This window comes from Aotus nancymaae, unplaced genomic scaffold, assembly GCF_030222135.1.
Source record: "Aotus nancymaae isolate 86718 unplaced genomic scaffold, 86718_ANA_hifiasm-v0.15.2.pri h1tg000032l_0, whole genome shotgun sequence".
NCBI classification, from domain to species: domain Eukaryota; kingdom Metazoa; phylum Chordata; class Mammalia; order Primates; family Aotidae; genus Aotus; species Aotus nancymaae.
In genome coordinates, this window is record NW_026988445.1 from 1,100,446 (window position 1) to 1,126,733 (window position 26,288).

Genomic DNA, 26,288 nt, shown 5'->3' on the forward strand with positions numbered 1-26,288 from the left:
TGGCTCATGCCTGTAATCCCAGCACTTTGGGTGGCCCAGGCGGGTGGATCACCTGAGGTCGGGAGTTCGAGACCAGACTGACCAACATAGAGAAACCCCATCTCTACTAAATATACAAAAATTAGCTGCGTGTTGCGGCACATAACTGTAATCCCAGCTACTGGGGAGGCTAAGGCAGGAGAATCACTTGAACCTGGGAGGCGGAGGTTGTGGTGAGCCGAGATCGTGCCATTGCACTCCAGCCTGGGCAACAAGAGCAAAACTGCATCTCAAAAAAGAAAAAAAAAAAAAGTGAGAAAAAATAAATGCAGAATGCTAATTCCCCATGTTTAGCAGGAGGTCTTCCCAGGGTCTTTGTATTGCCCCCCCACACCACCAGGGTCTGTGTCCTGGACATTCATATAAGACCTTTTCTAGAATTTTGTTAACCAAACCCTCATGGCTTTAGGTAGTTACAAGCACATATACCATAACCTCATACTGGAGAAAGAAGCAGAGCACATTAATTCTCATTAAAGGATTTGGAATTGGAGAAACTTGGGTTCACCTCCCAGTTTCACTACTTATTAGCCCTATTACCTTGGATAAGTAGTCTCTCTGAGCTTCAACTGTCTTAGCTATAAAATGTGTTTTTGCAGCTGGGCACAGTGGCTCACGCCTGTAATCCCAGCACTTTGGGAGGCTGAGGTAGGTGGAATGCTTGAGACCAGGAGTTTGAGACCAGCCTGGGAAACATGGCAAAACCCCATCTCTTCTAAAAATACAAAAATTTAGCTGGGTGTGGTGGTGTCCTAGCTACTCAGGAGGCTCAGATGTAAGGATTGATTGAGCCTAGGAGGTTGAGGCTGCAGTGAGCTGCCATCAAGCCACTATCTCTATCCTGGGTGACAGAGGGAAGCCCTGTCTCAAAAAAAAAAGTGGTTTTGCATATAATAAATGAATTAACATATGTAAAACTCATACTTAGCACACTGGCACAGGGAAAGGGAACAAATAATAGTACCATTAAGTGTTTTATGGGGGGAAAATTCACATCTCTAATAATGTAACCACTGGAGATGGAATTTGAGAAAGAGTCTAATTTAAATCCAGGCTCCGCCACATAATACCTTACAGGACTGCTGTGAGGATCAAATGAATTCAAGCAGAAAACGCACCCAGAAGCATGCCTGGCACATCACAAATGCTCGGGGCGTGCTTTGTGTGCATCCTTGATTTCTCAGGTCATGGTACCAAGCATGAGCTCGGCTCCAACAGGGTCATTGTGGTGAATAGCACCTGTCAGTTATGGCCCACAGGGACCGGCCGCAGTGTGAAAAACCATTTTGTCTCTTCTCTAGGGTTCTTCTATCCTTTCTCACACTGTCGGGCGGTCAGCTCCCAGGTGTGCCTGTCTCTCTACATCTACAGCTCTGGTTCTTAACCTGTGTCCCATGGGTGAGCCTCATGGGGCTAAGATTCAAGCAGGAGTCAATAGGATCTGAGAAAGCCAGAGGGGCTCTCCTGCCAGGGAGATGGGTGTGCTTCACAGTGAATGACATGATGGACCCCATTTTACTGCCTAGCCACCTGCTTTTGCAGCCTAGAATGGCAACCACCAGTGAAGAGAGCTGGTTCTCACCTTGTCCATGCTATAGATATTGAAATGTCTATCTGGCAGTCTGTGTGTCCTGAGCCCCATGTGAATTGCTGCATCTTAACCTCTGGGTTTGGGTATATCAAAGAAATCCCTCATACTGTCCCCGGGAGCAGATGGGGAAGGATTGTATTTGTTTGACAAGTTGCAGTGACATCTGTCTAAGGAGATCACCTGCAATTCCGGAAGGCGTTTTCTTACACTGGTTCTTCTCATACAGTCACATTTATGACCCACTTCTAAGGCTGGAGATTTTCTCATGAACATAGTGTTCTATAGTTTTTAAGGAAAAAAAAAAAACCAGTCCTAGCAGAACTGCAACATGTAAGCTAAATCTTCTTGCCCCTGAAGTTTAGCTCTTTATCATCATCCTTTTTTTGTGACTCAAAGGCAGAAAGAAGAGGGTTCACTCAAATACTTTGAAATATCTGTTGGCTGACCCAGTCCTAGGGAGGGCTGAGAATATGCGGTGGAAAGGGGCAGAAGAGTGGCCTGGAGCCTCACTTGAGCATCCTGGGACACTTGGTGGCAAGCAGAAAGGTAATTCTGGTGGCTGCGGCGCGCTGTGTGAGGTCTAAGCAGATTCACCACAGGCACTACCTCCTCCCCTACTGGAGGCTGCCTGCCCTCCCCAACTGTCCTCACCTACTCATGTCACTGGCCACTGCTGACCCTCTGGTGGGAAAGTAACCAGACCCAAGGCAGCTGGGGCCAGGGTTCCCCAGTTAGCCGGTGCCCCTCACCGCAGGGATTCAGTGACTCACTCTGAATGAAGCATCATAAATTTCTTCCTAATAGCACACTTGTCACTGAACCATTCCAACAATTTGGCAGGGCAAGCCATTTGGCTCAAGGCAGCAGAGGTAATCCTCTGTTTATAAAGTGTCTCCTGCCGAGCGCTGCAGAGGGCTGAGGACCACCAAGTCAATGTCACAACATCCATTTGGAGCTTGCATGATCATGCCCACTTTACAGATGACGGAGTGGAGTCCCAGGGAGATCATATGGGAAGAATTAGTAACTCAGCCCCTGAGGCCCAGCTGGGACAGACCCTGGCACCTCACCCCCAGCAGGCAGCACTGTGGAGCGACTGGCAGCGCGGGCTGCCAAGGGTGACCCTGGGGAGGTCCTTTCACCTGTGGGCTGTCTCCCTACAGCTTCAGGGCCTGTGACATGGAGGCCATGTCCCCTTCCCAGGGCTGCTGTGGAGGAAGGAGCCTAGAACTTGCTAGGCCTTCACGCACACGGGCCCAGCCTGGGAGCCTGGCCTTCCTTCGGGGCAGTCCCTGACACAGAAAAGGAAGGAATTAGCATAATTACCAATTACACTCTCTCCACTAGCTTCCCTGTGAAAATAATTTGCAGGTGCCCGGAGGCAGGGCTCCTCTAAACAGCCAACAGGTCCGGAGACATGAGCCTCAGGGAATTGTGGAATCAAGCTAATTAAGTGGAAGCGATGCTCCTGGGGCATCGTGTGTTCCTGCGGCTCCGAACCCATCGTCTTACACACAAAAGCAGCTCTAGAAAATGCGGAGAAGGCGGGGAGCGATGCCAATGACAAAGATGATTAGAGGGTTGGAAAATGAGACGGATGTGAGATTAAAGGTTAAGTAACTAGGAGTGTTTAGCCGGAAGGAGGAAAGAATGAGGATCGGGCAACTTAATCATCTCTTTCCATGTTTCATGAAGAAGATACCCCTCTGCTTCCCTCCCGAGGCTGTGCTCTCCCACCCTCACTCCCTGTATCTTTATCTCATGCATCTTTGTGTTCTATTTACTTTTTTTTGTTTTTTCTTCTTTTCTTTTTTTTTTGAGACAGAGTGTTGCACTGTCGCCCAGGCTGGAGTGCAGTGTCTCGATCTGGGCTCACTGCAACCTCTGACTTTCTAGTTCAAGTGATTCTCCTGACTCAGCCTCCCAAGTAGCTGGGATTACAGGCACGAGCCACCATGCTCGGCTAATTTTTGTATTTCTAGTAGAGACGTGGTTTCACCATGTTGGTCAGGCTGGTCTCAAACTCCTGACCTTGTGATCCGCCCGCCTTGGCCTCCCAAAGTGCTGGGAATACAGGCATGGGCCACCGTGTCCTGCCTTTGTTTTTGTTTTTGTTTTTGTTTTTTTCCAAGACCAGATCTCACTCTCCTAGGCTGGAGTGCAGTGGCATGACCATCACTGCTGCCTCCAACTCCTGGGCTCAAGTGATCTGACCTTAGCCTTTTGAATAGTGAAGACCATGGGCATGTGCCACCACACCTGGCTAATTTTTAAATTTTTAGAGGACATAGGGTCTTGCTGTGTTGCCCAGGCTGGTCTTCAACTCCTGGCCTCAGGTGATCCTCCTGCCTTGGCCTCCCAAAGTTCTATTTACTTTTCAATTCATTTTGACCTTAGGGAGGATCTACTCTGTGCCAGATGCTTTGCGGGATTTTGGAGATAACGATGAAAAACGATGAAAAGACAGGATCTCTGCCTTGCTGGTCAAGTAGAGAAATAAGTCCATAACCTCAAACTCCTCATACTGTAGGACTGTAGTGCTTCAGGTGCTGTGGGAGCTCTTGAGAAGTGTGGGCTGCTCAGCCCTGTCTGGGCTTCAGGGGAATTTGATGAGATGATGCCCAAGTGGAGACTTGAAGAATGAATCTGGGAGCCAGGTGAGGACAGGTGGGAAGAGCATTCCAGACAGCAGAAGCCGCCTGAGCCCAGAACGCTAAATGCAGTGTTTGGAGGCAACTACGGTTGGCCTTTACTGAAGCCAAAAGTAGAGAAGCAAAAGTGTGGTTCAGGGTGTGGCCAGAGGGCCAGGCAGGGCCCAGATCCCAAGGTTTTGCACCCTGGGATAGGGAACATGGGCTTTCTCTGGAAGCCAGCACTTCCCAGTGTTGAGTATAACATAAGTTACATCAGTGTTAATAAAGTTTCCAAAATAAATAAAAGGTGCTTCTTGGTAAAATAAGTTGAATTGACCTTGAGTTAAACCAGTGGTTCTCAGCTCAGGGCTGATTTTGCTTCCTGCCCTCACCCAACCCAGGGGACATTTGGCATTGTCTGGCGATATTTTTGGTTGCTACAATTTGGGGGTGGGTGCTATTGGCATCCACTGGGAAGAGACCAGGGATGCTGGTTATCATCCTACAATGCACAGGGTAGAACCCTACAGAAACTGCTTCCGCCTCCTCAGGGCTCCCACAGCCCCTGCACAGGCCCTGCAGGTTGTTTGTCCCTGTACTGTCATGGTCTTTTCACTGACTGGTCTCCCTGCTGGACTGTGCAGGTCCTAATGGCTGGGTTCAGATAGCCAGGATTTGGAGGAGGGCGGAGGACATGTGGGAGAGAGGACATCCTGGCAGGGTTGGATGGAGGAGGCTATACTGGGTGGAATCTGGCTCTTTGGGGATACTCCTGCCATCAGTGTTGGTGGTTTATTCTGGGGCTCTTTCCATCCTAACAGTCCTTCACCAGCTGTGCCTGGGGTGTGGGGAAATTAGACCTGACCCTGAGGAGCTGGCCAGGTCAGTTAGAGTCAGGGACCTGCTCTGTTCTGGGCACTGTGTGGGTGCTTGGAAGACCATCCTCTATGGCCAGGTTCTCTTCTGTTTAATTTTTCTTCCCAGAATCTTGTAATGTACCTAATCTTTTAGTTGGTTTGAGTGTCTCTTCTCTTTACTCCCCTCCCCACCGCCAAATGTCAGCCCCATGAGGGCAAGGCTTTTAATTTTTTGTTCACGGCAGTATTCCCAGTGTCTAGAGCAGTGCCTGTCATGTAGATTGTGCTCAACTAAAATTTGTTGAATGGACCAAGCACAGTGACTCATACGTGTAATCTCAGCACTCTGAGAGGCCAAGGAGGGAGACTCACTTGAGGCTAGGAGTTTGAGACTAGCCTGGGCAACATAGTGAGACTCTGTCTCTATGAAAAATTTAAAAATTAGTTGGGCATGGTGGTGCATGCCTGTGGTCCTACCTACTTGGGAGGCTAAGGTGAGACAATCTCTTGAGCCGAGGAGGCAGAGATTATAGTGAGCTATGATTGTACCACTGCGCTCCAGCCTGGGTGACAGAGCAAGATTCTGTCTCAAAAAATAAAAATAAACGTGGTTGAATGAACAAATGTCTGAATCCCTATCCTGCTCTACAGCTAGCTCAGAGTGCCTGGTGCTAGGGTTAAAAGTCAACCATGGCAGGAACAGAAAATTCCCAAGAAGTCTCCTGCCTAGCTTTGCGGAAAACATGTAGCACTTTTTCATTATCTGGAGTGATCATTCTGAAATTGCTTTAGGGGGAAGACGTGGGAACTTCATACTTCCACCCAGGGTGCCCCTCAGCAGTCTGGAATGATGGACTAACCATTAGCTGAGGGAGGAGGGGGCAGGACAGGATGATGCAAAAGGCCAAGCTAGCCGTAGTCACTTGACAGGACAATGGCATGAGCAAAGGTCTCCTGCCTCCCGGAACTGTTGCCAAGCATTGTGACACACAGGCCTAATAGCACGAGTGCGGCGCTGCAGAGGAGTGGCCCACGCGGCTGGCAGGGCTTCAGTCACTGCCTGCTCGCCTGAGGAAGCCCATGCATCACCATGGGGGCCAGCAGGGCTTCCCAGTTACACACGGGAAGTGAGGACCAAAGCGGGAGAGCAAGTGCCTACTGGTTCTCTTGGAAACAACACAAGACAATAAACACATGTGGGTAGAAGCAGGTGTCCAGGCCTAATCAGGGTTGCCAGGGAATTTTGTGCTAATAGGGGTTCTGTTTACCCCTAAGGCAGCAGCTTGGGCTATGAGCGGAGCCAGGCTGTTAGAAATCTGGGTTCAAATCTCAGCTGACCCTCCAAACTGTGGGTTCCAAGCTGCGGAGGCTAAAGATGTCGAGCTGCCCTTTTGAGCTTTGTGGAAAATCATCTATACAAAGTCTGTGTAGATGAAGGCAGAGCTTGCTATCTTCTCTGCTAAACTACAGGTTTATTGGGAGGATCAAAAAGATAAGGAAGGGTGGGTGTGATGGCTCACATCTATAATTCCAGCACCTGGGAAGGCCAAGGTGGGAGGATCGCTTGAGGCCAGGAGTTCAAAACTAGCCTGGGTGACATAGCAAGACCCCCTGATCTGTACAATACATGAAAATATTAACCAGGCACGGTGGCACATGCCTGTGGTCCCAGCTACTTGGGAGGCTGAGGTGGGAAGATCACCTGAGCCTAGGAGTTTGAGGTTACAGTGAGCCACGATCACCACTGCACTCCAGCCTGGGCAGAGTAAGACCCTGTCCCCAGAATTAAAAAACAAAAATCGAACATAAATAAAAATAAATTGGAAAAAAGATAGAGCAAGAGGAAGGGCCTTAAACTCTAAAGTGTGAGGTGTAGGTAGGAATGTGGGGATGCAGTGGTGCCCCCCAGGACAGGGATGTGCATCAGAAACAATGGCAAGCTCCCCGGGGGTGGCCTTTGAGTTATCGGTGGAAACCAGCTGGCTTTCATGCACACTCTTCATCTGCAGAAGATAACTTCTCAGTCCCTGGGGTTGTTGGAATTCCACTTAAGGCCTCTTAATGAACAACTCCATGGAGGTCCAAAGATACCCAGGTCATATGGGCTGTCTGAATGATTGCATTATTATAGTAAAGTAATTTATTAAATAGTATATAATTTATAGTCAGCCTATAGCCATATAGCACTTTCAATTTGTCAAACTCTTTTCTACAAATGTAATTCTTAACACCAAAAGCTAGGAATTATTATGCTCATTTTACAGAGCACAGTTTTACAGAGGCTCAGAAAGGATGGGTGAATTTCCCAAAGTCACATAGCCAGTTAGTACTGGAGACAGGCTTTGAATCCAGGCCTCTGACTGTAGGTTGGCTTGGTGTTTGCTGTGTATATTAGACTGTTCTCTCCTTCCATAGCTCCCTCCTCACCTCTCTTTTTTAGAGTCTTTGGTTTGGGGCCCACTCTTTTATTTGTGTTGTTTAACCACCCTCCCCTGACAAATCTAAGTAGAACCCTCTTTCTGATGAGGACAGCCTGGAATACAGAATTCTCTCTGGGACAGGCTACCGTTCCAAGAGCTTAGCCTGGGCAGCTTGCTCAGCCGGTGCCATGCCCTTAGGGTAGTGCGCCTGGCAGGGCTCCTTACCTAGTCTGTGCTCCACCTGTCCAGAGGAGCTGCAATCCTCAGTAAGGCAGACATAATCATTCTAACATGTATAGATCTCCTGAGAAGGTGATTTCTGAGATCTGCCAGATAGGAGATGATGAACACTCTCCCTCCTTAAAATAAGTACAGTTCACTCACTTCGCTGTAGAAAGGGAATTTTGCACTGGGATTCTAAATGCTAGGAATAAAACAAAGAAAAGAGAACATTAGTTTACAATGAAAATTAAAATACTCTCTGATGTTTAAAATAACACTTCATATGCTACCAATTAATTTCACATCCATTACTACATTTATTCCTTACAACAGCCCTGTGAGGTATTATCAGCCCAATTTGAAAGATAGGGGAAACTTTGGTTTAAAAGATCACAGATGACTTGTCCAAGGTCACAAGGCTGACACACAATAGAGATGGAACAAAGACTCTTGGTTCTTCTAAGGGTCCAAGGCTTCACAGATGGCAACAGCTGTTAACTTTCCCTGGGTGAAAAGTTAAATCAACAGTAAATTCAGGTGGGGTGCGGTGGTTCAAGCCTGTAATCCCAGCACTTTGCAAGGCCGATCCCAGGAGTTCAAGACCAGTCTGGGCAACATAGTGTGACCCCATCTCTACAAAAAATTAAAAAATTAGCTGGGTGCATACCTGTGTTCCCAGCTACTCAGGAGGCTGAGGCAGGAGGATCACTTGAACCCAGGAAGTCGAGGTTGCAGTAAGCCATATTCACACCACTGCACTCCAGCCTGAGCAAGAGAGTGAGACCCTGTCACAAAAAAACAAAAGACAAAAATCAAAGGTTGATGAAAGGTAAGGACTTCTAATAAGAATTCCTTTAAATTCCATAACATCATTACTTATCTCTTCTCCAAGAATAAGAAAATCAGGCTAACTGATGCTCACCACAAATCTATGATCCATATTATATCATGAAGACGGACAGGAAGTATGTATTAACAGACTCATCAGCCATTGCTTGATGTTGGGTCCATGGGCATTGTCCAGGACTTTGACTTTAACAGATTCCAGGCTGGTGTTGCCTCTATGAGTAGTTACAGAGCAATACTCCATTTCTTACCCAGATACCCAAAGGAATTTAAGAATAAGAGTAAATCGGCCAGGCGTAGTGGCTCATGCCTATAATCCCAGCCCTTTGGGAGGCCGAGGTGGGCAGATCACGAGGTCCAGAGATCGAGACCATCTGTCTAACATGGTGAAACCCTGTCTCTACTAAAAATACAAAAATTAACTGGGCGTGGTGACGCACGCCTGTAGTCCCAACAAGGCAGGAGAATTGCTTGAACCTGGGATGCAGAGGCTGCAGTGAGCTGAGATTGTGCCACTGCACTCCAACCTGGTCACAGAGCGAGATTCTGTCGCAAGAAAAAAAAAAGGAATAAGCGTAAATTACCACCTTTAAGGAGTTTACAGTTTGGCAGGAAGGTAAGATTTATTATGAAATCTTTGAATGGTCATGTACAAACCAGAATGGAATTGAATGCTCACCAGTTTGGTACCTAGTCTGAGAAGGCTTCATGAAGGAAATAGGTCTTGAGAATGGGGAAGACTTGGAGGGAGAGGAAGGAGAAAGTGTTTCCAATCTGGTGGAGCTTGTGGTACCAAGCAGCAGTAGGGTGTTGGGGATGCATGGCTCCCAGTGCCATCCTGCCCACACTCCTGGCACTCTGGTCATTCTGCATACATTACCTGGGTGCCTGTACAAGCCAGGTTTTAACTCTCAGCCTTTGTATCTGCTATTTCCTTTTGGAAAGAGCTTCCCTCCCTTGTGTTTTTGTCCCCCATCTCTCATGCCTCATTTACCTGTTAAACACCTCTCGCCTGCCACTCCAACTTCAGTTCTACCATGATGAGACTGTCTCTGATCCCTGTGGTGCTTTGTCTTCCTCTTTGTGGCACTAACCGTGTGGTGTGACGTTACGTTAATGAACCTGTGTCCTCCACCAGATCATGCCCTTGAGAACAGGGACTCCTTTCTGTTAATTTTTGTATGGCATTTGTTGAATAAATATAAATAAAAGATGGAAATATTGAATGAATGAACGAGTCTGCAAAAAGATACTCCCATTGTAGGTTTACCTAGAACCAGTGGTGCCTTGGGCCACTGGATAAAGTATGCCTAATAAATCTGAACAAAGTTAATGATTCTGCAATGAAATATTGATGAGTTGACTGAGTTATATATACATAAGAGTGAAAACACAGCATTGCTATTCAGCTGACTTGGCTGACATTTTGTTTTAGCCTTTTTCCTTGAAGTCGGTGAGGCTGAGACCTGGAGGATCAGGAGGAGTTCATCGAGGGTAGGGTGCAGAGCATGCTGAACGGCCTGTGCAGGGCCTGGAGGAGAGAGCGTGGGCTCAATGCAAGTGGTTCAGCAGCAGCTCACAGGCCATGAGCAGAATCTGAAAAGGTGAGAGAGGAGGTCAGGGAAGTGAGCAGAGGCCAAAACTCTAAGCAAGTTTAACTGCTTCCTGAGTACAGTAGGATGTAGTTAGAACTTTCAATTTAAGCAGAGTATGTTGCAAGACTTTTTGTTTCTTTAAAGAAAGAGAACCTTGACTGAAATGTAAAGAATGGTTGGACAGAATAATACTTGAGGCTGGGAGACTGGTTTTAAGGCTGTTGCAGAAACTTGGGTGTGGGATGGTGGGGGCTGGACTAGGGTGGCAGCTGTGGGGATGGAGAGAGGTTAAGGAGGTAGAATGGACACGCCTTAGTGACAGGATTGGTGGGTGGTGAGAGGTGCTGGTGCTGGGAGTCTAAGGAAAGGAGTCGACGATGATAATGCTAAGGGCTCTAGTTTGGGAAACTGGGCAGATTTCAACTGAGACGAGGGAATCTGTGGTAAGAGGTACAGTTGGGCTGGGAGGGAGGAAAGAATAAATTATTTCCAGGAATTTGTCTACACATAGGTTCTGTTGAGGTCTTAATTATATATATATATATATATATATATATATACACACATCTAGAGTCTTTTCCAATTAGTATAATTGCAGGAATACAATTAAGTAATTTGGTTACTTAATACAATTGAAATAGTATGCTTTTTCAATTAATGTAACAACTATCTTTCCATGCTATTATAAATTATATGCTATTATAGAATCTTCACAAACATTAAAGGGCAAAATGTAAATAAATATGTAAACTGTAAGAGAAAATTCGGGTCAGGTATGCTGATTGAAGGAGTTACCCCGCTGCCCTCCTATAAGAGCAGAGCAGCCTCAGCAACTCACCCTCAGCATCTCCTGGGAGAGGCCTGTTCTCAGTGCAGTGAGTGGGAAAAGCCTACAGCTGTACCCAAGAAGCCCCAGGAGCATCACTACAAAAGGGACAGGGGACCCGGGGGAAGTGAACCTCGGGAGTGAGGGACGAAGGGGCTCAGGGGAAGATCTGTGACTCTGAAGGGGATCTGAAGAAAACTTCCCCAACCAACTGGCGAGAGAAATGACAGTGTCTTTGAAAGTATTCTGTAATCTCAAAAATGGAATACAAATTTAAGGAATTATCACTGTTATCCACAATCAAAACTATCCATTTAAAACTGATGCAAGTTTTCCCAGCATTCATCTATAAAACAACAGGCATTGTGAAGGAGATTTTTTTTACTACCTTCTCCTTTGTACCTTTTGAATTATTCAAAAAATATATTTTTTTGAACAGAGTTTCACTCTGTTGCCCAGGTTACTAGAGTGCAGTGGCCCAATCTCAGCTCACTGCAATCTCCACCTCCTGGGTTCAAGCCATCCACCCACCTCAGCCTCCGGAGTAGCTGGAACAGGTGTGTGCCACCACGCCTAGCTATTTTTTGTGTTTTTAGTAGAGTCGGGGTTTCACCATGTTGGCTAGGTGATCTTGAACTTGTGGCCTCAAGAGATCTGCCCACTTCCATCTCCCAAAGTGCTGGGATTATAGGGGTAAGCCACTGCTCCTGGCCATAACTATATATGTATATATTTTAAAATTCTGTAAATTTATGTAAACCAGTTCTTATATGCACTTAGGCATTATTATCCAATCTTATAAAGACAAGTCAGATCACCAGGAATTTTTGGCATCAAGAAATCATAAAAAATCGTAATTGTGTCTCACATTAACTTTACTCAATAGAAAAGCATGAGGCCCATGCCTAGGATAACATTAGATGATCACATATTACACTAAAACTACATGAGTCAGAGTGGCTTTGCAGAGGGAGAGGGCATGGCATAAAACGTATGGGATTTAGATTCCAGTTGGGCTAACCATCTTGGTGTCTCAGTTATTTTCACCTGCAAAATGAGTATAATGAAACTTGTATAAAGAATCATTATTGGACTCAGCCGGGCTAACCTCTGAAAAGGCAGCTGGCACCTGTGACCTACAACTCTCTATGGGTCTGTTTTGTTGAATCTCAGAAATACCAACTTTCATGTGCAGGAATTCTTTTGACTACGAATAATGAAGAAACCTGACTAGATGGCTGTGATAAATAGGGGCTTATTTTTCTCCCTGTATGACATGTTTCTGGAGTCAGTAAGCCCAGGGCTGGGTAGGGTGACCAATATCCAGATTTGCCCAGGACCATTTTTGTTTTAGCATCTTGGGAAACCTCCACATGGTCAGTCAGCCTAGTAGTAACGGTCATCAGTTCACCATCAGGAACCAAGGTACTTTCTTCTTTCTCCCTGGACCAGTCTGAGTGTGGCTTGCTGCCTCGTGGTTTCAAGATGGCTGTTGCACCTTCCAGCATCACGTGTGCATTCCAGGTGGGAGGAAGGGGGATGGCAAAGACGTCCAAGGTGTTCTCTTAGAGAAGTTTACCTCTTATTCTGGAAAGAAAGTGTTCCTTGAAGACTTGCACTTACAGCTTATTGGCCAGAACTTTCTCATTAGCTGCAAGAGAAGCTGAGAAATCGAGGTTTTGTGTCCACGCCGGTAGAAGAAGTCTAGGCAAGAAGTCTGGGAGACGCTTTTGGGTGGCCCCTCTGCAGTGTCTGGCTCAGCTCCTCCTCTTTCTTGCCCCTGCCACAGTGTGCTGAGCACCCACTATGGGACAGGCACCAAGCTAGAATCTGTGATGGACAGAAAGACGAATAAATGCAACCCCCAGCCCAAGTAAGCACACGGCTTGGTACAGAGGTGACTGTGTCAGAGGGCAGCTGGGAGAGGGTGGGAGGTGCTGTGCTGCCAAATCTCCTTGAGATACAAGTGTGAATACAGGCTTGGAGGATTAGCTGGATAATAATGAACATGACGTACTTTCCAAGTAAAGATGAACCCCAAGATTTGAGGACAGGACTTGGCAATGAGAAAGCTCCGGAGAGAACAGCCAGGTGGGTGTGAGAAGAAGGAATGCGTGCATAGGGGTAAGCACCTCTCACTCCTGAAAATGACCAGGCTGAGGGGCCTGCCATGGCATTAGGGAGCCATTGTGAAGACAACAGAGTGAGAATGGAGATCTGAGTGACTGTGGAGCACCCCAGCAAAGAGCCGCAAGAACTCCTTGTGGAGATGAGTCACCACACACAAATGAAGAGTCCAAACTTGCCCTTGAGAAAAAGAAGACCAAACCTTTATACCCTGCCTGAGGATCCTGCTGAGAGCTCAAGCCTCACTCGGCCTGGTTTCCTATCCTTTTGGCCTCTGACACCAGCCGCCTCCTCGCTTTTCAACCTCTCTCTACTTCCCCAGCTCAGTTGCTAAATCCACTGCCAGGCCCAGGTCTGGCCAGCCTCTGAGTCAGGCAGGCCAGAGGCAGAAGCCTCAGTTGCCAGCCAGGGTTGGTGCCTGATGCCAGCGACCTGCCTGGGTTCCTAAGCGAGCGGTAGCATGCTCTGCCTCCCCTGCACTGGTACTGGCCAGGTCACAGCACAGCTGCAGCTCTAACCCCCTCCCAGCAGCCTTAGAGCCTCGGGAGCAGACCTGGAATTGTCCTGCAGATGCTTCATGCAAACTCACAGAAGCAGAAAAAAAAATCCTGCAAGTGAGATAGTTACTCTCATGTTGCTCATGAGGAAATGAGGCCCAAGGAGGCCAGGTGAGCGGCTAGAAGTTACCTGGACACTCAGGGGTTAAGGTGGGTAAGGTAAAGCCCCAGGACTCCAGACTTGACCCTGTGGTTAAAGCAAACTCGAGTTGCTTTATTTATTTATTTTTTTTTGAGAATGGGGAAAGCTTTACTCAGAGCAAACTTGTCCCCTTCTACATCTCCATTGGTTCCTAAATTCTAGATCTGGACAGTATGAAAAATGCAAGCTCTTGAAAAATAAAAATCAATGCATATTTCCTTTGGACATACATGAATGTAAAAGCATTTTTTTTTTTTTAAGATGGAGTCTCACCTGGTTGCCTAGGCTGGAGTACAGTGGTGCAATCTCGGCTCACTGCAACCTCCGCCTCCCAGGTTCAAGTAATTCTCCTGCCTCAGCCTCCCAAGTAACTGGGATTATAGGCATGTGCCACCACACCTGGCTAGTTTTATATTTTAAATGGAGATGGGGTTTCCCCATGTTGGTCAGGCTGGTCTCAAACTCCTGACCTTGTGATCCGCCTGCCTCAGCCTCCCGAAGTGCTGGGATTACAGGCGTGAGCCACTGTGCCCGGCTGTAAAAGCATTTTTTTTAAAGGACTGTGAGACTATGTAAAAAGCTGATCGTATGTGGCACTTTTGGAGAGGGCCTTCTTCTCAGGGCCTTCTTCTGGGGACAGAATCAATTCTCAGGCAGTTATCTCACAGCTAGACGTTTCTCTTTGGTTTGATACCTAGCTGCTGGGCAGTGGTTAGAAGTCTCTTCCCATTTCAGGCCACTAGTTCAGAAGGGCTCCTCCATTCCAGGGTACCCATCAAGCAGAGATTGCAAGGGCGTCTGGGTGACCAGAGTCCTCTGCAAAGTATGGCCAGCAGGGAAGAAGGGCCGGGTCCCAGGCATTGGGTTGCTCAGAAGCTCACCAGACAGAGACCCCAAGAGGCAGCCAGCAGGGAAGACCTTATTGTCCACTGGGAAGCCACATTCTGATGACAATAAAAGAACACCCCTGTGAGAGCCTGTAAGACTGTAAGAGAAGAAGAACCAACACTGACTGTGCTCCTACTTATGCCAGGCACCAGTGGTACCAGGATGCCACAGCTGAGGAGGGATGGTTTGAGGAGTAACAGCTTTCTATTACTCGGCAAAGGATGGAAGCGGTGCGAACTCTTCGTTCACTCACAGCTGTTCCCTGGGGCCGTGTCTCACTGTGTGTGCACTTGCTGGTCTCTGTGTCTTCACATTGCATACTGTGAAGAAACCTCTATTTAAACATTTTCAGTTAAAGAAGTTTTATGTTGATCATCTGATTTAATTTTCCCTAAAAACCTGCAGAGATGGGTACTATTATCCTCATAATAGAGATGAAGAAATTGAGACACAGAGAGACTAGGTTATTTGCTCAAGTTCACCTAAACTCTTAACCACTACTCTATAGTTGCTCTGGAGAGAAACCAGAAAACCAAAAAAGGGTGGAGGGGAGAAAACAAACACATACGTTCTTCTCAATCATTATATTAACACTTGAAGTTAGGGAGTCTTACCCCACTTTCCAAGTGAGCAAACTGAAGCTTAGTTAAAAAGCGTCCCAAGGCCACACGGCTGGCAAGCATTGCTCCAGGTATGGAGCCCAAGCTTGTCAGCTTCCAAGGCCCACAACCCCCTGACTCCACCTCTCTGATTCCCCAATGATTTCCAACTAGGAAAATGGAGCAGGCTTCAGCATAGTTGGCATTGGAATGAAACGTCAAGCAGAGTTCAGTGGACAGAGGTGGGAGGGCCGGCAGGCCATGACATAGGCCTGCATCCACAAAGTCCTGGGGCTTGAAAATGCATGGTCTGTCTGTCAATAGAGGAATGGCACCTAATGACACATTCCATTAATACAGTTCTAACTGGACAATAAAATGCCACATTTGACTATTTTGAGCTGTGAAAATGATTACAAAATAAATATACATTGAACTCAGAATATAAAACTGTATATACCAAGATGCCAATTTGGTAAAGAGGTGTGTGTGTGTGTGTGTTTGTGTGTGTGTGACTAGAGTAAAATTCACCATCTTAAGTGGATTTTTCAGGATATGAGGCTCACGAATGATTTTCATTTCTTGTTTTACTTTTCTGTATTTCAAACACATTGAATGGTACCTTTACAGCTATGAAAAGAGATCTTATTTGCTTACAAAGATGCAGGCATCGCTTTTTCCTGATACCATTGCCAGGGAAAGGATGAACCTCTCCTTATCCCATTGACCCTCCTCCTCTCTTGTTCATCCTTTTATTTTAAAAATAAAAGTGGCTGGTTGCAGTGGCTCACATCTATAATCCCAACATTTTGGGAGGCTGAGGTGGGTGGACCACCTGAGGTTGGGAGTTCGAGACCAGCCTGACCAACATGGAGAAACCCCGTATCTACTAAAAATACAAAATTAGCAGAGCATGGTGGCGTGTGCCTGTAATCCCAGCTAACTCGGGAGGCAGAGGTAAGAGAATCGCTGGAACACAGGAGGCAGAGGTTGGGGTGAGCTGAGATCACGTCATTGCACTCCAGGCTGGGCAACAAATGTGAAACTCCATCTCAAATAAAGATACAAAAAAAAAAAAAAAAAAACCACCAAAAAACAAAAAACAAACCTGGAATGTAGTGGTATGTAATGATAAAGCTGACTCTATTTACTTTCACTGTTATGACTTCATTGTCATACATTCCCATTTGTATTTGAAGGAGTTTATCTCAGATGCTGTTATTTAATTCTTATTTTTAAAAAAATTCTGGAGCTAAGGAAAAAGAAATCATATGCAAGGAATGGTCACCTGATTGAAACAAAAAAGTTGTTCCAGTTTAAAAAGTAGTTCTTGGGTTTACTTTAAAAAGAATTCAAACGAGAGAGATCCAAGATGGCTGATCACTAGCAGCTCAGGATTGTAGCTCCCAGTGAAAGTGCAGAGAATGAGAGGACGCCACACTTTCAGACAAATTTTTGTTGCTCACAGACCAGGAGATTCCCAGCGGAGGAGCCCCATGGGTCGCCAGCACGACTCTTGTGGCCGCCGGCACCTCAGCGCAGCAGTTCTTGGTGCAGTGAGCAGGACTGGATCCCCTTTTGGCTGACGTTGTTTGGAGCTCCGGGAAGACAGAGCCACCTATTCAGCTGATTGAAGGATGGACTCAAGAAGGGAGCTAGACCAGAGATTCCCAGGCAGAAAAGCACCATCAATCTTAACACTGCTGTTTTGGCCGGCGCAGTGGATTGCTCAGATTTCGGTGCTGGAAATCAGCAAGTTGGACGTCCACTCAGAGACCTAATTTGAAAGTCGGTAATCACAGAGACGACAGGCAGATAAATTTACAATGATGGGAAGAAACCAGCGTAAAAAGGCTGAGAATACCCAAAATCAGAATGCCTCTCCCTCTACAGGGGATCACGGTTCCTCATCAGCAACGGAACAAGGCCTGATGGAGAACGAGTGCATTCTAGTATCAGAAGTAGGCTTCAGAAGGTGGGTGATAAGAAACTTCTGTGAATTAAAAGAACTTGTTCTAACCCAATGCAAAGAAACTAAGAACTTTGAAAAAAGGTTTGACGAAACGCTAACGAGAATAGACAATTTAGAGAGGAATATAAGTGCATTAATGGAGCTGAAAAACAACACGAGAACTTCGTGAAGTATGCACAAGTTTTAATAGTCGAATCGATCAAGCAGAAGGAAGGATATCAGAGGTCGAAGACCAACTTAATGAAATAAAACGAGGAGTCAAGATTAGAGAAAAAAGGATAAAAAGGAATGAGCAAAGTCTCCAAGAAATATGGGACTATGTGAAAAGACCTAATCTACGTTTGATAGGTGTACCTGAATGTGACGAAGAGAATGAATCCAAGTTGGAAAATACTCTTCAGGATATTATTCAGGAAAACTTTCCCAACCTAGTAAGGCAGGACAATATTCAACTCCAGGTAATACAGAGAACACCACAAAGATATTCTTCAAGAAGACCAACCCCAAGGCAGATAATCGTCAGATTCATTAGGGTTGAAATGAAGGAGAAAATACTAAGGGCAGCCAGAGAGAAAGGTCAGGTTACCCACAAAGGGAAGCCTATCAGACTTACAGCAGATCTCTCAGCAGAAACCCTACAAGCCAGAAAAGAGTGGGGGCCAATATTCAACATCCTTAAAGAAAAGAACTTTCAACCCAGAATTTCATATCCAGCCAAACTGAGCTTCACAAGCGAAGGAGAAATAAAATCTTTTGTGAACAAGCAAGTACTTAGAGATTTCACCATCACCAGCCTGCTTTACAAGAGCTTCTGAAAGAAGCACTACACATATAAAGGAACAACCAGTATCAGCCTTTCCAAAAATATATCAAAAAGTAAAGAGCATTAACATAATGAAGCACTTACATCAACTAATGGGCAAAACAGCCAGCTAGCATAAAATGGCAGTATTAAACTCATACATATTATTAACTGGATAAAAAGCCAAAACCCATCGGTATGCTGTATCCAGACCCATCTCACATGCAACGATACACAAAGACTCAAAACAAAGGGACGGAGGAAGATTTACCAACCAAACGGAGAGCAAAAATAAAGAAATAAATAAAAAGCAGGAGTTGCAATTCTCACCTCTGATCAAATAGACTTTAAAGCAACAAAGATCAAAAGAGGCAAAGAAGGACATTACATAATGGTAAAAGGATCAATGCAACAAGAAGAGCTAACGATCCTAAATATACACGCACCCAATACAGGAGCACCCAGATACATAAGACAAGTTCTTAATGACTTATAAAGAGACTTCGCCTCCCACACAGTAATAGTGGGAGACTGTAACATCACATTGTCAATATTACACAGATCAACGAGATAGAAAATTAACAAGGATATCCAGGACTTGAACTCAGACCCGGAACAAGTAAACTTAATAAACATTTATAGAACTCTCCACTTCAAATATACAAAACATAGATTCTTATCAGTACCATATCACACCTATTCCAAAAGTGACTACATAATTTGAAGTAAATCACTCCTCAATAACTGCATAGCATTTCATAGGTTTAAATGAAATATTGGTTGGCTACTTGTTTGTTATTTTCTTCCCTTATTCCTTCCTGTCTCCATTGTTAAGCACAATTATTGGCATAAAAGAGGTTTTCAATTCCCATTTTTAGACTGCATTCTAGCCTGGGCAATAAAACAATATTCCCGTTCTCTCTCCCTCTTTCTCTTCCTTTTTCTTCCTCTTCTTCATTCTTTTTTTTCCTCTTTCTTTCTTTCTTCCTTTTTTTTCCTTAAAAACAAAAACAAAAAACAGGCTAGGCATAGTGGCTCATGCCTGTAATCCCAGCACTTTGGGAGGTGTAGGTAGGCAGATTAAAAAAAAAAAAAAAAGCTGAAATCACTGTGTGAAGCATTCACCCAGCCCTCGCTAACTGAACACATCTGTGTTATTTTCTCCAGAGGCAAAATTTTAGGTCCATAAACTTGCTTGTTCCTTATGATGAGCTATCCCTTTCTTTGTTGAAAACTCGAGACATTCTTTCGAGCTGTCCTACAGGCATCTGATATTTACTAGACTTGCTCTCCTAGGTATAAATTTTTATGAGTGTGATCATTGCTTTTCTCCCTATTCCAGACCAAAGCACATTAAATAGTTGCTCCATATTTACCAATTCAGTGATGAGGTTATTGGGTACTGTGCTGCGGGATAGGATGTTCTGGAGCTGTAAAGATGAGTGAGACACGATTCCTGTCCCCACAGGGTTCACAGGCTGATGGTGAAGCACAAGGAAACAATTATTAAAACATTGACCAATGTTTTAATGAGCTATTGTACAGCCTGACACATGTCAGGCCTGGGCAGGAGGCTGCAGGCTCCCTCACTTATGCAGCTGAATGGCTAATACTGCCCTTAGTAACTAGACTGAAGGCAAAAGGAGGGGGAAAAAAATAATAATAATTCAAACATCCCCTCCCCCTAGATTTAAAAAGTATCTCTCCTTCTCTCTGCTCTGTAATTTTTAAAAGGTCTTGGGTTCCATTTTCAAAATAAGTTCTATATTTTTAAGGGTGACACATACCAAGTAACCAGAAACTGGCATTGGCTTGGAAAACCTCCCAGTTCTCATCAACATGCAATCACTAGTTCCTTTCAGGATGATGAATACTATTGATTGGCTCAGATCAGCTTGTGACCCAGCAGGGGTATTAGACATTGGCTATAAAACATCTCCTTATGAATTTTTTATTGGCTTGAGTGTCTGGAGAGCTGGGCAGCTGCCTGCCCAAGTGCTCTCCCTTCCTCCTTGCCCTCCCTCCTCCTCTCTGCGTCTCTGGGCTGATGATGCCACTCTGCAGGGCCACGTTATTGGATCAGAGCGATTAGCTTTACAGCCTATTTTTCCGAGTAGAATCCAATTTCTTTTTCAGGTGCAGTGGGCTTACGAGTAGTCATGTGCTTTTTGTTTTGCGATGGCATCACAGGATTACTAGAAGATGCAGTAAACTGAAGTCATTTCCCATTAGCTGTACTCCTCGGGATACTAAGACAATGTGTCACTCTGCACTTGCAGCATCACAAGCACTTTTCAGGAGAAAGAGTGCCTTCAGCAGCTCAAGGAGAAGCTGACAAACAGTTGAATTTTTCTTACTGTCCAGATCTAGATTATAGGAACCAATGGAGGTGTAGAAGGGCACAAGTTTGCTCTGACTTTCCCCACTCTCAAAAAACATAAAAATAGGGCGACTCTTGGATTTGCTTCAGCCACTGGGTCAAGTCTGGAGTCCTGGGGCTCTACCTTACCACCCACTTCAGTGTGAGCTTGATAAATCCTCAATAGGAATCTCTGAGAGATTACCAAGGCTCTCAGACCAAGAAAACTCTCAAGAAGCACTGTGGCAGGCACTGCCAAACACCTTGGCTCACGATTCTCATAATAACCCCAAGAGAGGAGGAACATGGCTTTTATGTTATATAAAACATCCACTTTTATGCTGGTGGAAACTGAGCAGCTGAGAACCTCAGTAATCTCTCAGAGATTCCTACTGTGGATTTATCAAGCTCCCACTGAAGTGAGTGGTAAGGTAAAGCTCCAGGACTCCAAACTTGACCCCATGGTTGAAGCAAACCCAAGAGTTGCCCCCTTTTTATTTTTTTGAGAATGGGGAAAGCTTCACTCAGAGCAAACCTGTCCCCTTCTACATCTCCATTGGTTCCTAAATTCTAGATTTAAAAAACACTGCATGTTCTCACTCATAGGCGGGTGTTGAACAATGAGAACTCATGGACACAGGGAGGGGAGCATCACACACTGGGGTCTGTTGTGGGGGAAAGGGGAGGGATGGCAGGGGTAGGTTGGGGAGGAATAACAGGGGGAGAAATGCCAGATATAGGTGACGGGGGATGGAGGCAGCAAACTACATTGCCATGTATGTACCTATGCAACAATCCTGCATGTTCTGCACATGTACCCCAGAACCTAAAATGCAATAAAAAAAATCTAGATTTACACAGTACGAAAAATTCAATTTCTTGAAAAATAAAAATCAGTAATGCATATTTCCTTTGGACATACACAGATGTAAAAACATTTCTTAAAGGACTGTAAGACTATGTATAAAGCTGATTATACGTGGCATTTGGAGAGAGGGAGAGAAAGAAGTAGAAAGGAGGTGGGTGGAGGTAGGAGTAATAATGGTATTATAGGAAAGGAGCACTTAGCTTTATCTGTAATGTTCTAATACTTTTTAAAAGGGGGAATGTGTTCACATTTAACTTTAATCATTGTTTTAACAATGTACATAGAGAAAAAGCAAATGTATTGAATAAATGATGATAAATTTTGAGTCATTAAAGAAAAATCCAAGTTTTTATGTTTAGAAATGGGCTTTCTTCTCAAAAACACTTGTATCTAGGTGAAATTGGGTTAAGATAAACTTCAAGCACCAATTTTGGGGAGAAAATAAATAACACAAGGTCATTGTGTAGCCTGTGGAATGGAGAGGTTAGTGGTGATTGGGTAGGGTGAATGACTGAGGGATTAACATACATATATATAGTCTTCTCTCTGGTCCTGCTTCCTCTGGAAAACATGCAGCGCCTGTGAAAAGCTCATAACACAAAGTGAGGAAGAACCCTGAGTCTCTATGGTTGACTATCCCAAATAAGTCTGACCTCCTTACCCATGGGTTCTGCATCTGTGGATTCAAGCAGCCCCAGATAAAAAAAAAAAATTCAGGAAAAAAAAAGCACACATGTACAGAATATGTACAGACCTTCTTCTTGTCATTATTTCCTAAACAATACAGCATAAGAACTATTTTCTTAGCACTTACATTGTATTAGGTATTACAAATAATCCAGACATGACTTAAAAAGTATACAGAAGGATGTGCGTTTTATGTCTGAGGATTCTGTTATCTGCAGAGGTCCTGGAACCACTCCCTGACAAATACCAAAACATGACTGTATTTTGTTGTACACTCAAAGGAGAAAAAAATAAAGTAAAGGAATCAGGAAACGCCATGTTGTAAATGAAAGAGAATTCTTCCTGGTTTCAGTCTCTGTTAAACTCTGCCTGGGAACAGTGGCTAATTTTAACAAAGTGTATCATTTGTCTCATTCCCAGCAACCTGTATACCTGGGCTACAGTTGCCAAAAACAACTATGACAAAAGACATTGTTCTTTGCATCTCTCTCCAGAGGACTTACCACCATAGCACAACTACACCATTTGTTCTCCAGTCATTTCCAGAGAGCAGCTGTTAGCTCATCCATTTCATGGATATTACAGACTCCTTGGATGATAGGATCCTTTCCCATTCCTCTGTGAATATCTCATACCGATTCCACAGTTTCTAAGCCCTCAGGACTTTTCTGCAAATTTGTACTTATTAGTAAATTTTTATTCAGGGAAGATGTGCAAAATACTGCATTAAACCCAAGGATAATCATTCTGGAATATCATAGTTGAATTCCCACTGGTCCTCTAAATTGCTGTCTGCACCTACAGACCTCAGCCTCAGTGGATCTCTTTTTTCTGCTTCCCTTTGTTTTGCCCTGAGGAAATAACAGCCCTCTGTAGAATTATAAAGTCACTCTTTCTAACTGTGCTCTCCTTAAGTTTTGGAAGGTCTATTTTCCTTATATCATCTTCAGGCTTTTCATCATGGAGTAAACAGGCTGAGTATTAGAAATTAAGTGGCTCTTAAGAAAAGGGTCTGACATAAAGTGGTATTAAGAAGGGTAAAGTTCAACCAGTTTCTTTAAAACTACAACTGTGATAATGAGGGCTCGTGGCAGGAGAAGGTCTGAAGTCACACGCGTCTTTGAGGGACACTGTCCTTGGTCTCATGACAAAGATGACACAAGATGACAGGGCATCTGGGAAAGCTGTTTGCATCCGTCTTGCAGTCAGTGGGTGCGAGAGTGGGTTGATTCTGATGACTATGGTGAGCTTTTCCTTCCTCCTGTTCTAAAAAGGTGAGTGGCTGGATATTGCCTGGTCTAGAAAGTGCCCTTCACATGAATATCATACATTGTAAAGATCTATGAAGATTGGATCTTATGAAGATTGTATTTATTTTTTTTATTTTGGTGGAAAATGTTTTCCTAACTAGTAGTGTGATCATGACACAGAAGTCTATTTCCACCTCCAGCTCAGAGAAATAATGTGGGAGCAACAGAAAAGGAGCAGGAAATAAACTTTTTCTTCAGGCTTTAAGGATGGGTAGCTCCCTCCGCAGGTCAGTGAATGGCTTTCAGGATCACTTTCGTAACCTCCTTTGCCCTTAGGGCTCTGCAGTCAGGCAATTTCACTGCCCACAGAACGCAGTCCTCATGCTGACGCTGTCTTCAAGTCTGTCCCCAGGCTGAAGGTTGCCTTCTCTTTCTCACTCTGACTCTTTCGAGTCAACCTTCAAATTCAGCTTAGGAATGGACACCTCCCTTTTTATTCCAGCCCCTCATTATTCCAGTTTAGAACCTGTCAGTCTGAGGCAGTAGAGCGGCATTTGGAGACAGGGTACATAAGGAATTCCTAGAACTAAATCAAATGGAAACACTTCAGCTCTGACAGGAAATATCCTCTCCATTTACATAGGACATATGCCGAGTAAATAACTTTATAACTTCATCCTCTTCATTTACATAGGGTGTACACCAAGTAACCAATGGAAACCTCTAGAGGGTATTTAAACCCCCCAAAATTCCGTAATAGGGCTCTTGAGCCACTAAGCTTGGGCCCATTCCCACCCTGTAGAGTGTACTTTCATTTTCAGTAAATCTCTGTTTTTGTTGCTTTATTCTTTCCTTGCTTTGTTTGTGAGTTTTGTCCAATTCTTTGTTCAAAACACCAAGAACCTGGACACCCTCCACTGGTAAGAAGTAGACTGATCCCACCATTAGGCAGAGACCTGATTCATCCCTCCCAGCAATTCTTCCTTTACCCAGATACCAAACCTGGCACAGAACAATGGTCGATGATGTTGGTGAACCCAGTTAATTACTTCTCGCTCTGCCCTTGGCACAGTTCTTTTCCTTCCTCCTGTTCCAAAAAGGTGAGTGTTACATATGTAGTGTTTTCTTACCCTTTATGTCTACACCTCTGCAACTCCTTCCATAGCTCCCAGTCTCCACTGCTGCTTTAGGAGGTCATTAGCAAGTGTTTGTTGACTGGCCGTGGAGAACGGAACATACACATATCATGAGAAGTTATGTGACACATAGATCCTAATTTGGATCTATGTAGTTTCAATACTTTGGGCAAATTATTTACTTAATAATGGGTGTTTACAAAAACAACAAGTCAGACAACGCTATTGTTTTTTTCTCCTCCCACCCCTTCCCACCAAAGGGAAGTAATCTGAGAGAGTAATCTGTATCTACTGCCTTTATCTCATACCTTATCCATTTAAATCTGATTTCACTTCACATGCTCCCTCCACACTTATACATACTCTGAAATTGCTCACCCCTGTGTAATAGCTTTTCCTGAATTTTATCCTTGCTAATCTTTCTAATGAGTTTGATGCAGCTGTTCACTACTTCCTTGAAAATTTTCTTCCCTTATCTTTGGAGCAAGTGGAATACAGTTTGCCTCTCCCCTTTCACTAACTTACTTCTCTCTCCTTGTTGGCTCATCTGTGCCTTACTGAAAACACAGGTGTGTCCCAAGCTTTGTCCTCAACCCAGTTTTTCTTCATTTTCTGTATTTCCTTTCTGATGATCTCAAGTACCCCTACTGTTTCAATTAACACCTCCATGCAGATGTTATCCTAGTCCAGATCTTTACCCCAGACCAAATCTTCTACAGAGTTCTAGAGTTTCATATTGTCTTTTCTTTCTTTTTTTTTTTTTTTTCCAGAAAGGATCTCACTCTGTCACCCAGGCTGGAGTATAATGGTGTGATTTTGGCTCACTACAACCTCTGCCTCCTGGGTTCAAGCCATTCTCCTGCCTCAGATTCCCGAGTAGCTGGGATTACAGGCACACACCACCACACCTGGCTGTTTTGTATTTTTTTTTTTTTTCTTTTTAAAGATGGGGTTTCACCATGTTGGTCAGGCTGGTCTTGAATTCCCGACCTCAGGTGATCCACCCGCCTTGGCCTCCAAAGTGCTTGGATTACAGGCGTGAGCCACCACGCCTGGCCAATTTTTGTCTTTTTAATAGAGATGAGGTTTTACCATATTGGCCAGGCTGGTCTCGAACTCCTGACCTCAGGTGATCTGCCCACCTCTGCCTCCCAAAGTGCTGAGATTACAGGCGTAAGCCACCTCATCCAGCCCATATTTTCTTTTCTTTTACAGTCAGGGTCTTGCTCTGTTGCCCAGGCTGGAGTGCAGTGGCACAATATAGCTCACTGCAGCCTCAACGACCCAGGCTCAAGTGATCCTTCAACCTTGCCTCCCAAGTAGCTGGGACTATAGGTATATACCACCATGCCCAGCTATTTTGTTTTTCTTTTTTCTTTTTTTGTAGAGATGGGGCTGCCATATTGCTCAGGCTCATATTTTCAATTGTCTCCTGGATGGCTTCATCTAGATAATTCTCCTAGTCTTTCAAATGCAGCAGTTAAAATGAGAACAAATAATCTTGTCCAGCTCCTCCTCCTAACTTCCCTATTAATATTTGTAAAAGAACACAAGCCACTAACATTGAAATAAGGTTTAAAACGGAATCATCTTTCACTCCTCCATCTCTCTCAAGCCCATATCTAATGAGTTGACTAATTATAGATTCAACATGCATTCACTGAATGCCTACTATATGCCTGATTCAGGGGATATAGTGTGGAAAAAATAAAGCGAAGAGAGAAAAAGAACAAGAGTGAGAGTGAGAGAAAGAGAGGAGAGAGAGACAAGTTCTTTCCCCTGGTGAGCTTATGGTCTAACGGGAGAAAAAGACATTCAGCAAACAATCTCACTAATAAGTTTACGATCACAAATGTAAATAGTGCTTGAAAG

General features: G+C 44.6%; 1 long non-coding RNA gene across 15 annotated transcripts in view; it reads right to left on the reverse strand.

Moving 5' to 3' along the window:
• Positions 1 to 26,288, reverse strand: part of LOC105722237 (uncharacterized) — a 58,510-nt gene that overhangs the window by 13,542 nt on the left and 18,680 nt on the right. For 5 of the 15 annotated variants that reach the window (XR_010345059.1, XR_010345064.1, XR_010345061.1 and 2 more), the window contains 3 exons: positions 19,493 to 24,495; positions 12,653 to 12,859; positions 8,570 to 10,204 (listed from right to left, as the gene is read on the reverse strand). This is a non-coding gene — a long non-coding RNA (uncharacterized LOC105722237). Of the gene's footprint in view, positions 1 to 151; positions 263 to 7,765; positions 7,965 to 8,055; positions 8,267 to 8,429; positions 8,548 to 8,569; positions 10,205 to 12,652; positions 12,860 to 19,492; positions 24,496 to 26,288 lie in introns of those variants that run through there. The other 10 variants (XR_010345054.1, XR_010345055.1, XR_010345052.1 and 7 more) reach the window with 8 other exon arrangements.